Consider the following 11536-nt stretch of genomic DNA (forward strand, 5'->3'; position numbering starts at 1 on the left):
GACACTTTGCCTTATCTCTTATATGTCCCTTAACAAAAACAACCAAGAAAATGGCCAACTTAATGGTAGGGACAAGTTTGGAATTGAATGTTAACTTCTAGAAATTAACCAGAAAGATGAGACCACAATAGAAGAGAGATTAATCACATGAGACTTAATTGGTGAAATAGAATTCACAATTTTTGACTAAAACATGACTGATTTTCTACTATGTTTGTTTTCCAGATTTAAGGTTTTATTTTCTTCTCTTTAGCTGTTGATCAGTTCATCTACCTAATATTTTAACAGAATCCTAACCTTGATCCTGGCTTTAAGTTTTAAGCAAACTTCTCTTAACATTTTGTTAAGATTTATTAAAGCTAAGACTGCTTTTCTTGAAATTAAAAAGTACATTAAAAATACCTATTTAATGACCACAGTAAGCTATATAGCCTCAGCTAGGTGCTACTTCATAGTATGTTCATTCTACTCATTGAATTTTATGGCTAAAGTCAGACATGTGTCCACAGATATGTATATATCAGCTGAACTTGCTATTTAAAGTATTTAATTATTTTTTTTTGTACATCAATAAAATGTGAGGAAAAAACACTTACACACACACACACACACACACACACACACACACACACACAGCCTGTAGTGGAGAAAAGAAAATTTTTTCAGCACATGATGCTAGAAGAATTGGATATCCACTTGCATAAAAGTGAAACAGGACTCCTATCTCTCACTATTAACAAGAATCAACTCAAAACAGATCAAAGATTTAAATCTAAAGTCTTACACTATAAAACTACTAATAGAATACTTAGAGGAAACTTTTTTAAAAGAATTATTTTATTTAACTTTATTTATTTACTTATTTTAATTTTATTAGAAAGGGAGAGAGAGAGAGAGAGAGAGAGAAAGTGAGATGGCAAGCCACCAGGTCCAACACTTGAAATGCATTTGGCCATGTGGGAGTTATATCAACAAAATCATGGTAATGATTGTATTCATTTTTTTTTGAGAGAGAGGTTTTTGCTATAGGGCGCGTGCGCTTGCCAGCCAGCCAGAGAGAGACATAGAGACAGAAAGCGAGAAATCACCCCCCGAGAGGATGGTCACACCGCAATCCCTTCTCCTCCATTCTCCTCTTGGGATCTTGGGCACGCAAGCACATGCGCCTGGCGTGAGTTTTAAGCCACCGGATCCGGGAAACGAACCACGGTCGACTACATGGGAGTCCAGCGACATAGCCATCACGCTAACTGCTGGTTCCCAACCAAGAGAAACTCTTGAAGACATTGGAATAGATAAAGATTTCTTTCTTTCTTCTTTATTTTTTAGAGAGAGATTTTTTTCTATAGAGCACAGGTTATTTCTAGAGAGAGAGAGAGACAGAGAGACAGAGAGACAGAAAGTGAAAAAACAACCCCCGGGAGGGGGGGAGGACCATGCCACAATCTCTTTTCCTCCATTCTCCTTTTAGAATTTTGGGCATGCACATAAACACATGCCTGGCATAAGTTTTAAGCCGCTGTATCTGGGACTCAAATCACAGTCAACTAGTTGGGAGTCCAGCGACATAGCCATTACACCATCTGCTATTCTCATAGGCAAAGATTTCTTAAATAAGAACCCTAAAATACAAGCAATAATCCCAAAAATAGACAAGTGGGATTATACAAATTTAAAAGTTTCTTCACAGCAAAAGAAACAATAAGAATAAAATGACAACTCTGAGAATGGGAGAAAATATTTACATATTATTCTTCAAACAAGGACTGATAACCAGAATATATAGGGGACTCAAGCAGCCTACAAGTGAACTGAATAGACAACTCTCAAAGGAAGACTTACAAATTAGCAAAAGACATATAAAAATTTGTTCAGTCTCTTGTCATAAGGGAAATTCAAATTAAACCACAATGAGATCCCATTTAACTGCAGTTAGAATGGCTAGAATAAAAAAAAAATAATAACAAGTGCTGGTGAGGCTGGTGAGGGAATCCTTTTATACTACAGGTAGAAATTAAATTAGTATGATACAACCTTTGTAGAAAACAATATGGAGATTTTTCAAAACTCTACAAATAGAACTACCATATGACCCGAGGGTAATCCCACTCCTCGGTATTTACCGAAAGGATAGGAAAACAGTCAGAAAGACATTTGCACAACCACAACCATGTTTACTGCAATATTATTCACAATTGCTAAGACATGGAACCAACCGAAATGTCCAAAAACTGATGACTGGGTTGAAAAACTGTGGCACGTATATACTATGGGATACTTATCAGCCATAAGAAATAATGAGACTTTATCATTGATTTGAAGTGGATGAATATAGAGAACTTAGTATAGGCAAAGTGAGAGTCTTTGAAAGGCACACATTGTACAGCCTCACTCAATATGTACTGAATGTCCACACTTTATGGAAGAAATGGAAAGATCTAAAGCTATGATAGAGAGGGTAAGTGTAGATACCAGAGACTGTATCTACAGGGAGGGAAGCAGGTGGTGGAGGGAAGCAGGTGGTAAACAATAGGTAGAAGAGGCAAAGGGAACCAACTAGATGGTACAAAAGAACATAAAGTTCTCTGTTTATAAAAAAAACCTAATTTTTGCTTTATAAAAACAAAAATAAAAATAAATAAATAAAATAAAAACACAGCCTGCATAAGGTGTCAAAAAGGGACCCAATAAGAAACCTGATCCATTTTCTAAGAAAGAGTGGAATGATGTGAAAGTAGCAGCTATTAGGTTGTCAGAAAAGTCAGGAAGTATTTTTCTGTTTTTCTATGCAAAAATGTATCATGACTTTCTGAACAACCCAATATATTCAATATGAGAAATTTGGAAAAATGCTAGTCATGAGGACTTTAGAACCAAAATTGCATTTGATGGCCTTGAAGGTCAGGATTTGGAAGTGAACCTTGCTAATTTGTAGAATGATAAAATTGCATTTAGAAATGTAAGCTAATTATGGAGGATATTCAGAGAAAATCTGCCTGGTCAGTTTCCATGGTATGAATCCTTCCTGTGAAAGAAACATGTTCCATAAAAAATGCCAGATCATGTATAAAGCTCATGTTAGTGTCAATACTATGAATGGTTATTTTCTTCATTTGTTCTTCTGTGGTTCTGTGTTGGTTTTACTTTTAAAAACCAAAAATCAAATTCTGATTACCTTTTACACTCAGCACCTATAGGTCTGCCATATATGAAAGAAGATTATGGAACTATGACCCAAGAGATGTAGACAAATGCCTTGAAAGAATTGGTTAATGAATTGACTACAGAAAGTTTTGGGAAAGACATAGAAAAGGTCAGCCTTGTTACTCTCATCATGTTCACTAGAAAAGTAAAAATGCTGAAGTCCAAGTTAGTGTTGGGAAAACTCATGGAGCTTCATGGTAAAGGGAATAGTTCTAGAAAAGCTACCAGGATAACATAGGCACTAAAGTTGAATGAGCAGATGAACACAAACCACCCATCTGAGAATCTGTTTAAAAGTCAGACTTGTAATAGTGACACACAAAAAGTCAGTGACACAGTTGGTAGCGTACTCAACTGCAATTCTGGAAGCCACCTGGCCAACCTTGGGTTTGGAGTACCAGTCTGTTTTACCTGAAACATGACAGGTTTGCATGTGTACCCAAGATCCTGACAAGTTGGAGGGCTAGGGAAAGGGGATTGTGGCAAGACCAGTCCCTGTCGAGGGTTCTTCTTCCTTTGCCTCATGTGAGTGTGAATGTACTCTCTAACATGAATAAAATAAACTTCAAAAAGTCTTATTTGTGAGGAGAAAATGCACAGCCCACTAAATACAATCTACTATAAATCAGTTCTACTAACAGGGAAGTCTAGGTGTAACTTGTAGGAATTCCCCCCAGGAAAGCATCAGTCTTGCCTCTCAAAACATCCAAGTATTTTCACTACTATGAACTTCTTGTAAGAAAATCAGCATCCAAATCCTCGGCCTTGCGCTCTTTCTTACTCCTTTCTGTCCTTCCCCATTTGGTTGCTTCCTGAGGACTGGTGGGGGTGGGGGTGGGTAGTGTACGGTTCACCGCAAACACCTGTCTCTCAGTTTCACCTCAACCTTTGATTCAAATGTTTTCACTTCCTCCCCTTCTTACATTTGGTCCTTTGGTCTCTGTCCCCTGAGCTGACTTTCATCATCCAATTAGAAATAACTCTCTCTTCTTGCTACCATTTCTCTGGGAACTGTAGGGAGTACGCCCCAAGCCTCCTGCACTCCCCACGGGGCCAGCAGGGCTTCAAAGAGTGTGCTGGCGGCACCATCTCACTGGGCTTCCTTTCTGTTTGAACAGCTTCCATTGCTCACTGCTGATCAGTAACTCAATGATTCATTAAACACACAAACAATGAGTGAATCTGTTCCATTAGCGAGGCCACCTGTTGATCTCAGACGTTCTCGGCTGAACTCAGCGAACAGGAACAACAGTGCCTACATCATTGAGTGCCCTGTCCGTATTTGATAGCATGTTAGAGCAGGAAAAGCAGAGTTCAGGCTTTGCTGACACTTTTATGCTTTTCCTTTCATCTGGGGGAGAGCTTCAAGAATATAAGTGGAGCCCGATCTACCTTTGTATAATCAACTGCAAAACTCCCAAGAGCTTGGTCATTGTTGCCCCCTTAGTCTTTCAGAGTTAGAGGGGAGAGTAGGAATATTCTGTCAACTTTTGCTAGCAGGTGCAAGCTCTAAACACACACATACGCACACACAGCCCTCCCCCCCCCCAAGAAAACTGTTAAAAGAAATTCCACTGCAATATCTCTGCTTCTCTGCCCCGGAAATAGTACAGTCTCTTTGCTCTGTAACTTCTGGTTCTTTCAGCTGATTTAGGCCTTCAAGAACTAGTGTTTATAAGCATTTTATAAGTCAAGATTACTAAAAATCATAAATAACTATTTTTCTGATGTAGGTATCACAGTCACTAAAAACTGGTATTTTTAAAAAATAGCATTTTCTCTTCTCTTCCATTCAGTTCTTATTATTATTTTAAAGACAAGAACAGTCATAAAGTAAGCAGCATTTGTTTGGACCTACAATCTGTACCATACCAGGAATTATGAGATATGTGATCTTTCAATTGAATATTAAATTGCCTCCTAAGGGTTAATTTAGTACTAGAATGCCATGGTCATTAGGCTTTGTACCATGAACTACATCATTGTTAGGTTTAAATTCTCTATTGTGACTCTTCGATGAAAAAGAATTACATAGCTCAGTTTTTATGTTTAGACTATTGGTAAAGATTTTGTTGTGCATTGGGACTTAAAATGGAAAGTGAAGTAGAAGGAAATAACTTTTTAAAGAAAAATTTCACTTCCTATTAGTTTATTATGTGGAAGTCATAAAAATCATGAATTTTAAATTCCAATGACAGATTTCAGAGATTGCTATTACTAGTGGCTGCTTTACCTTCATTTCTGCAGTGGTGGGAGTGATAGAATGCAAGGTAAGAAATTTAGCTTGTGTCTCTTTCATGAATATCATTCTGCTTTGGGAGGACATGTTTTTGAGCTACACACATTCAGAACGAACAAGGTAAATAGTTGAAGCGGGCAGACCTCACTCCTTGGGTTCTCTAGGCAGGTGTGAGCACATCTCCCTCATCCAATACATAAAAGACCACATGCATTTTCAAAGGGATTTCTGCAATCCTGGTCTTTTGACAACCACTACTATGGTTTGATTGCCAAATGCAGGTGGTTGTGCAGCCACCCAGTGGTGCAATCAAAAGAATCCTCAGATTCTTCTGACTAAAATAGAAAGGCACAAGAAGTAACTTAAAAGACTAAAAAGAAAATAGCCACATAAAAAGAAAAGTTAGATGAATAGCTAGTAGCTATTCTCTCGCATGATTAGACTAGTACCATCTATTAGAATGTTCTGTTATGATGTAAATACTTGTTCTATACCTGCACTGTCCAATTTGAGAGCCACGAGCCACATGTGGCTACAGAGCCCTTGAAATGTGGCTTGTGCAACTAGAAGAAATAGACTTTAATTTCAGTTAATTGAAATTTAAGTAGAAACATGTATTTAGTGGTCTTTATGACAGATCTCCAATATCTAGGTTGGTTCCTACCTTTGTTGTAAGCGCTCTAAATATTCGATGCATATAAACTATAAAGCTGACTAGAGTCCATCTCCCATAATACCCTTAGGTGCTTTGTCTGGCCCAAGAGCTGCAGCTCCCTGCCTCTTCCACGTCTGTTTTAGCATATCCAATGGGTTTCTTCATCTTTCAACAGGTCCCAACCTTGCTGTCTCTGTGTTTGTGTATGTAGTTCCCTCTGACTGGAAGGCTTTTCTTCCCACTTGTCTACCTTGCAGACCTCTGCTTATGTTTATGACCCCAGATAGGACTTTGAGAAGTCTTTGCCAACTGCCCAAAATGGAGCTAGTCACTCTTCTCTCAGTTCCCACAGTGATGTAGTATAAATGTCAGAGCAGGGGTATGTTAGGGCAGACCCTCAGATGTGCCTGCCAGTATTTATAAGGAGATTCCCAAGGGAAAATAGGAAAGTAGTGTGGGGGGGATAGGGAGTGAGGAGTAGAAGACAGGGAGGAGAAGCAGCCATGGAAGTGCCCAATCACAGGCCAAGTTGCTCAGAAGTAGTTTTCGCACCATCTATAAGCAAACTTGTTACCTCTATAAACCAAACCTGCTTGTTTTCATCTCTAAGAAACTGAAGCTTCCATACTCTCACATTCAGCAGGCATTAGTAGACTTCCCCAAGGGCATATACTCCCAGGCACTTTGGTCTCTCCATTTCTGTGGGCAAAGGAGATGTTGACTGTGTGAAGTGAAGCCCCTGGGTGTATGGGTGTGTGGACTGTGGTGAGTAGAAGCACATGCGGCAGGTAGCACAGGAGTGGTGAAAACGATCCTAAGGGGTATAGGCAGAACACAGACTCTATATGACACTATCTCCTTTGCAGGGAATGTTAGAGTAGTGTTTATCTCTCCTCTCATCTAATCTTCCTCCTTGGCCCCTGTCCCTTGATGTTAGACACAAAAACTGTAACAAGTGCTCTAGTTTCTGCATTTATTATGGTGCAGGGTCCTGCCTTCTTTCCCTGGGAAGTCCCTGCTGTTTTTTCATCTGATGAATATATAGTACTGGCCCTTCTCCTTGGTGCTCAGGGTCTCCCTGCATCGCCCTGGTCGAAGGTTGGCACTGGACTAGAGAGCAGCACTAGGAGGATGCAGGACTAAGGGAGTATGTAGTGTCCTCCTTTCCCCCACCCCCTCCAGCTCTTTCGTCCCTGCATACCAATTTAATTACGAACAAATTGGCCCATAGGCTCAAACATGAGAGCAATTTGGCCGTTCCTCTTCTCTCACTGACAGTTTTAAACCTATTCCCTTTAAAAACCCTCCTCCAAGAGGAGATTTTAGCACTCAAGCTAAAGAGGGGAGAGATAGAATTATCCCCAATATTGGGGTGCAGAGAGACTCAAAGAGCTCAGGATTACATTTTCAGGAAAATATCAGCAGAAGAGACAGGTTCTCTGGGATTTCTCTGTAACTACAGGCCAGAGGGTGAAAGGCTGGTCTTTTCAGATCTGTCATTAACTTAGCCCGATGTGATCAGTTCTCAGGGTTCCCTTTTTCTCCCTGGCTGGTTGCCCTGTTCTCTGGCCTTTGCAGTAGTGGTGAGAAACTCCTAGGTTTATGGAATGGGAGGAAGAATGCTTTAACTGTCATTACTATGTCTTAAAACACACACAGAGTGACACACATCTATATATTTCGAAACATCTGTATATATATATTGGGTTGTCAGGAAAGTCATGGTGCATTTTTGCATAGGAAAACACAGAAAAATTTGTCATGACTTTCCCAATGACCCAATAGTTTAATAGAACTGAACTCACCTAAAAGCAGGGCATCTGCACCCAGGATGAGAAGCAAGCAGCCACCTATTTAGGAAGTCCAGGACTAGCAAGGCTTTCTTCATATAGGGGACCCTGTAGGAGAACCGTCAGTGGGGAGACAGGCGAAATAATTTACTCCTTTTGCTTTTTAAATCCTTTTTAAACGCAGTTTAAGTTGAAACCCCAACTTAATGAGAAAGTAAAACATATAAAGTGAGCCTATATATGTAGCTTTGTTTTCATCAAAAATTCCTAAATCCAGGTTTTCCCAGAGTCTGATTATTCCAGGTTGTATCTTGGCATTGGTTGAGCAAAGGATGCTGAATTTACTGACTCCCTTTCTTTGGTCTTTTGGAGAAGATGCTCATTTGTCATTTCTATCATCCTACCAACTAACTTCCCATATATGGCTACATGGGATTTCTGGGGAAAATCTGGTATGCTTGAGTGAGATGCTCACTGAGTAAACCCACAGTAACTCCCTCCTCAGCCCAGATCCCACTGGGAGAGCTTCTCCAACATCACTCTTATTTTTGCAAAGATGTCTCAGGTGATTTCCAGGGTGATCCAGAAGATCACTAAGATGCTTAGAAAGGCACGCGTCTGGGGCTATCTTGTGGTATGGATGTCAGGGCAGGTGAATCCCATGTGACTGACTGTGCAGTTCAAATCCAGGACCCAGCAGCTTGGAAAACACATCACGTATGTATAAGTGCGGGCATCCAGGACCCAGCAGCTTGGAAAACACATCAGGAATGTATAAGTGAGGGTCCCAAATCCCGAATGGAGGGAGAAATGGAGAAGGGATTATAGAGTTGCTATTCTTCAAGGGAGGATTATTTTCACTTTCTTTCCCTCTCTCTCTCTCTGGCAAGTGTGCATATCTTCTGGCAAAATTTTTTTTCAAAAAGGGAAGGTATGTTAAAGGATGGATTTGGATCTATAGAGGAGCACTCTGCTAAGCACTGGGGTGGATACACTGATGAGTCTGGGAGGCGTACTTTCTGCTTAGGGACGTGTACTTGATGCTTCCTTCCAGTCTAGAGTTTACTGTAGTAAGCAAACAGGTACAGGCTATTATAGGCCATGAGAGAAGTGATGGGATGGGGAGAAGGATGCTGTGAAAGCAGAAAAGAGTATGTAACCCTGACTAGAGGGAAGGATTTCTTGGAAGGAATGGCAACCAGGCAGTAGACTGTTAATGACATTGTCACAATCTCTGAGATGAGATCTCAGAAACTGACTTGAATAGAGGATAGAGGTGTGTGTCACTGAGGGGAAACTTGTCATAGGGTTACTTCCCTTAAGGCCACTTAGGTGGACTGAGGCAGTCCCGTGGCCATGCCAACAGACTGCAGCTGTGCTTTGATGGTCTCTGGCTCTCCATTTCTACGTCAGTCAAGGGGCCAGAGCTCCTCCTTTCTTATTTCCTGCCTGTGAAACAACAGCTGTGTAACTCAATCCCTCTAGATGGGGAAATGTTGAATAGTAGATAGGAATCCCTAGAGATACATGTGGTGAAGGGAGTAGGAGACAAGGCTGACTCTTCCTTCAGCTCCATTATGGCACCTGCCTCACCTCATCTGAGCTTTCAGCCCTCAGGTCACGTTGGAAAAAAAAAAAAGAATGTCGAGATCATCCTGTCAAACTGTCAAATTTGGGGGTGAATGAAATATTCACTAGGGATCTCCAAGAAGCCAGAAAACTCATATTTACTTTCAACTAGGGAGAATTTGAACCTATGTCTCCAGATCTGAAAGTTCAGGATATTAATTCAATGTGACATCTGGTCCTTCCCTTTGATATTTAAAAAAAAAAAATAGGCTAGAAACAGAATTGTGAATCCATGTTCCAAAGCTCAACTCTCAGATTCTGGGAAAGAATGCAACTCTGAGTTTATCTTGTTTATCCAGCTAGTCTCTGGTCATTTGTGTAACATGATATTTTATCCATTGGATGCCGAAAGCCAATTTCTAGCACAAGGTTTCCATTTTGCTTTAATCATCCATGAAAGAAAAGAATGTGGGACTGTCTGTCTTGCCATGTTCAAGGACTGTGGTGGCACCAGTAGCTGGCTGCTGGCTTCCAGTCTTTGCTGCAGCCACCGGAGAATGAGAAAGTCTCCGAACCCTTGAAATTTGGAACTAGGAAGAAAATAAAACAGTATGTAACAAGAACCAAAAAGATGTGCACACGTTTTGTTTCAATCAATCCCCTCCTACAAATGTCAAAGAAAGTTCATTCAGCAGACCCACATATGCACATGCTTAAAGATGTTCACTATGAGAAGACACCTTCAAGGCTCCTGAGAACTAGTGATTTCAGGGGAATAAGCGAAATGAAGATTTTCCACTGATAATTCAGCCTCTAGCCCACAAACTTGAGTGGTAGGAAGCCTTTCAAGCCTCCTGTATCTGTCTCTGACTCTGTGTCTTGTCTCTCTCCCTCTGTCTCTGTCTTCTCATTTTTTTGGTAATTTTTCCTTTCTAAAATTTTTTCAGGTAAAGCATTTTCTTGGCTTTCAGCCCCTCCCTTCCCTTTATCTTGTTAATAATCCTCTCTTCCCTTCCCAACTCAGGAGAGGCAAAGGAGCAGGACTTCAGAAGACAGCTTCATGGCTCCTGAGAACTTGTGTGATGTGCTTTTTGCTTTAAAAAAAAACAAAAACACTTTTTTTAAAAGTTTTTTTCTTCTCTTTTTCTCTGCTTCTTGGTTATTTTTGTTGCTGTTGTTTCTATCCCTCTGTTTCCTTTTCTGCATGCTCCTAGATGCTCAGATTGAATTTCAAGTGTGGGAAGAAACACACCATCCATCAGGGCCACAAGAAATATGGGAAAGCAAGAAAATACCTCTCCTCCAAGGGAAAAGAATAATTCCTCTTCATCCACAGAAAGTTCAATGGAAATCATGGAAATGTTTGATAAAGAATTTAGAACATTCATAATGGTGAAGCTAACAGAGATAGAAGAGAAGAGAAACAATGAACTGCAGAAGAGAAAGCAGAAAGGAGCTGACTGACGAGTTCCAGGAGGTGAGGAAAGATCTGAAACAGGAATTATACACTTTACAAAAGAATCAAGTGGAACTGTTAGAGATGAAGGCTATAATGCAGGAAATCAAAATCTCCCTTGAAAGTATTAAAAGCAGACTAGATCATACAGAAAATAGAATCTCAGATGTAGAAGAGAAAATTGTTAGCCTAGAAAAATCCACCACGAATACTGAGAATCCCAACTCAGGAGAGGCAAAGGAGCAGGACTTCAGAAGACAGCTTCATGGCTCCTGAGAACTTGTGTGATGTGCTTTTTGCTTTAAAAAAAACCAAAAACACTTTTTTTTTAAAGTTTTTTTCTTCTCTTTTTCTCTGCTTCTTGGTTATTTTTGTTGCTGTTGTTTGTATCCCTCTGTTTCCTTTTCTACATGCTCCTAGATGCTCAGATTGAATTTCAAGTGTGGGAAGAAACACACCATCCATCAGGGCCACAAGAAATATGGGAAAGCAAGAAAATACCTCTCCTCCAAGGGAAAAGAATAACTCCTCTTCATCCACAGAAAGTTCAATGGAAATCATGGAAATGTTTGATAAAGAATTTAGAACATTCATAATGGTGAAGCTAACAGAGATAGAAGAGA

The 11536-nt window shown here is 40.1% G+C and overlaps 1 pseudogene; it reads left to right on the top strand.

Annotated features, from left to right (window-relative positions):
- LOC102483851 (lactoylglutathione lyase-like) overlaps positions 1-11536 on the top strand; it is a 112774-nt pseudogene that overhangs the window by 61854 nt on the left and 39384 nt on the right.

Source organism: Tupaia chinensis, unplaced genomic scaffold (genome assembly GCF_000334495.1).
Source record: "Tupaia chinensis unplaced genomic scaffold, TupChi_1.0 Scaffold000688_1, whole genome shotgun sequence".
Taxonomy (NCBI): Eukaryota; Metazoa; Chordata; class Mammalia; order Scandentia; family Tupaiidae; genus Tupaia; species Tupaia belangeri.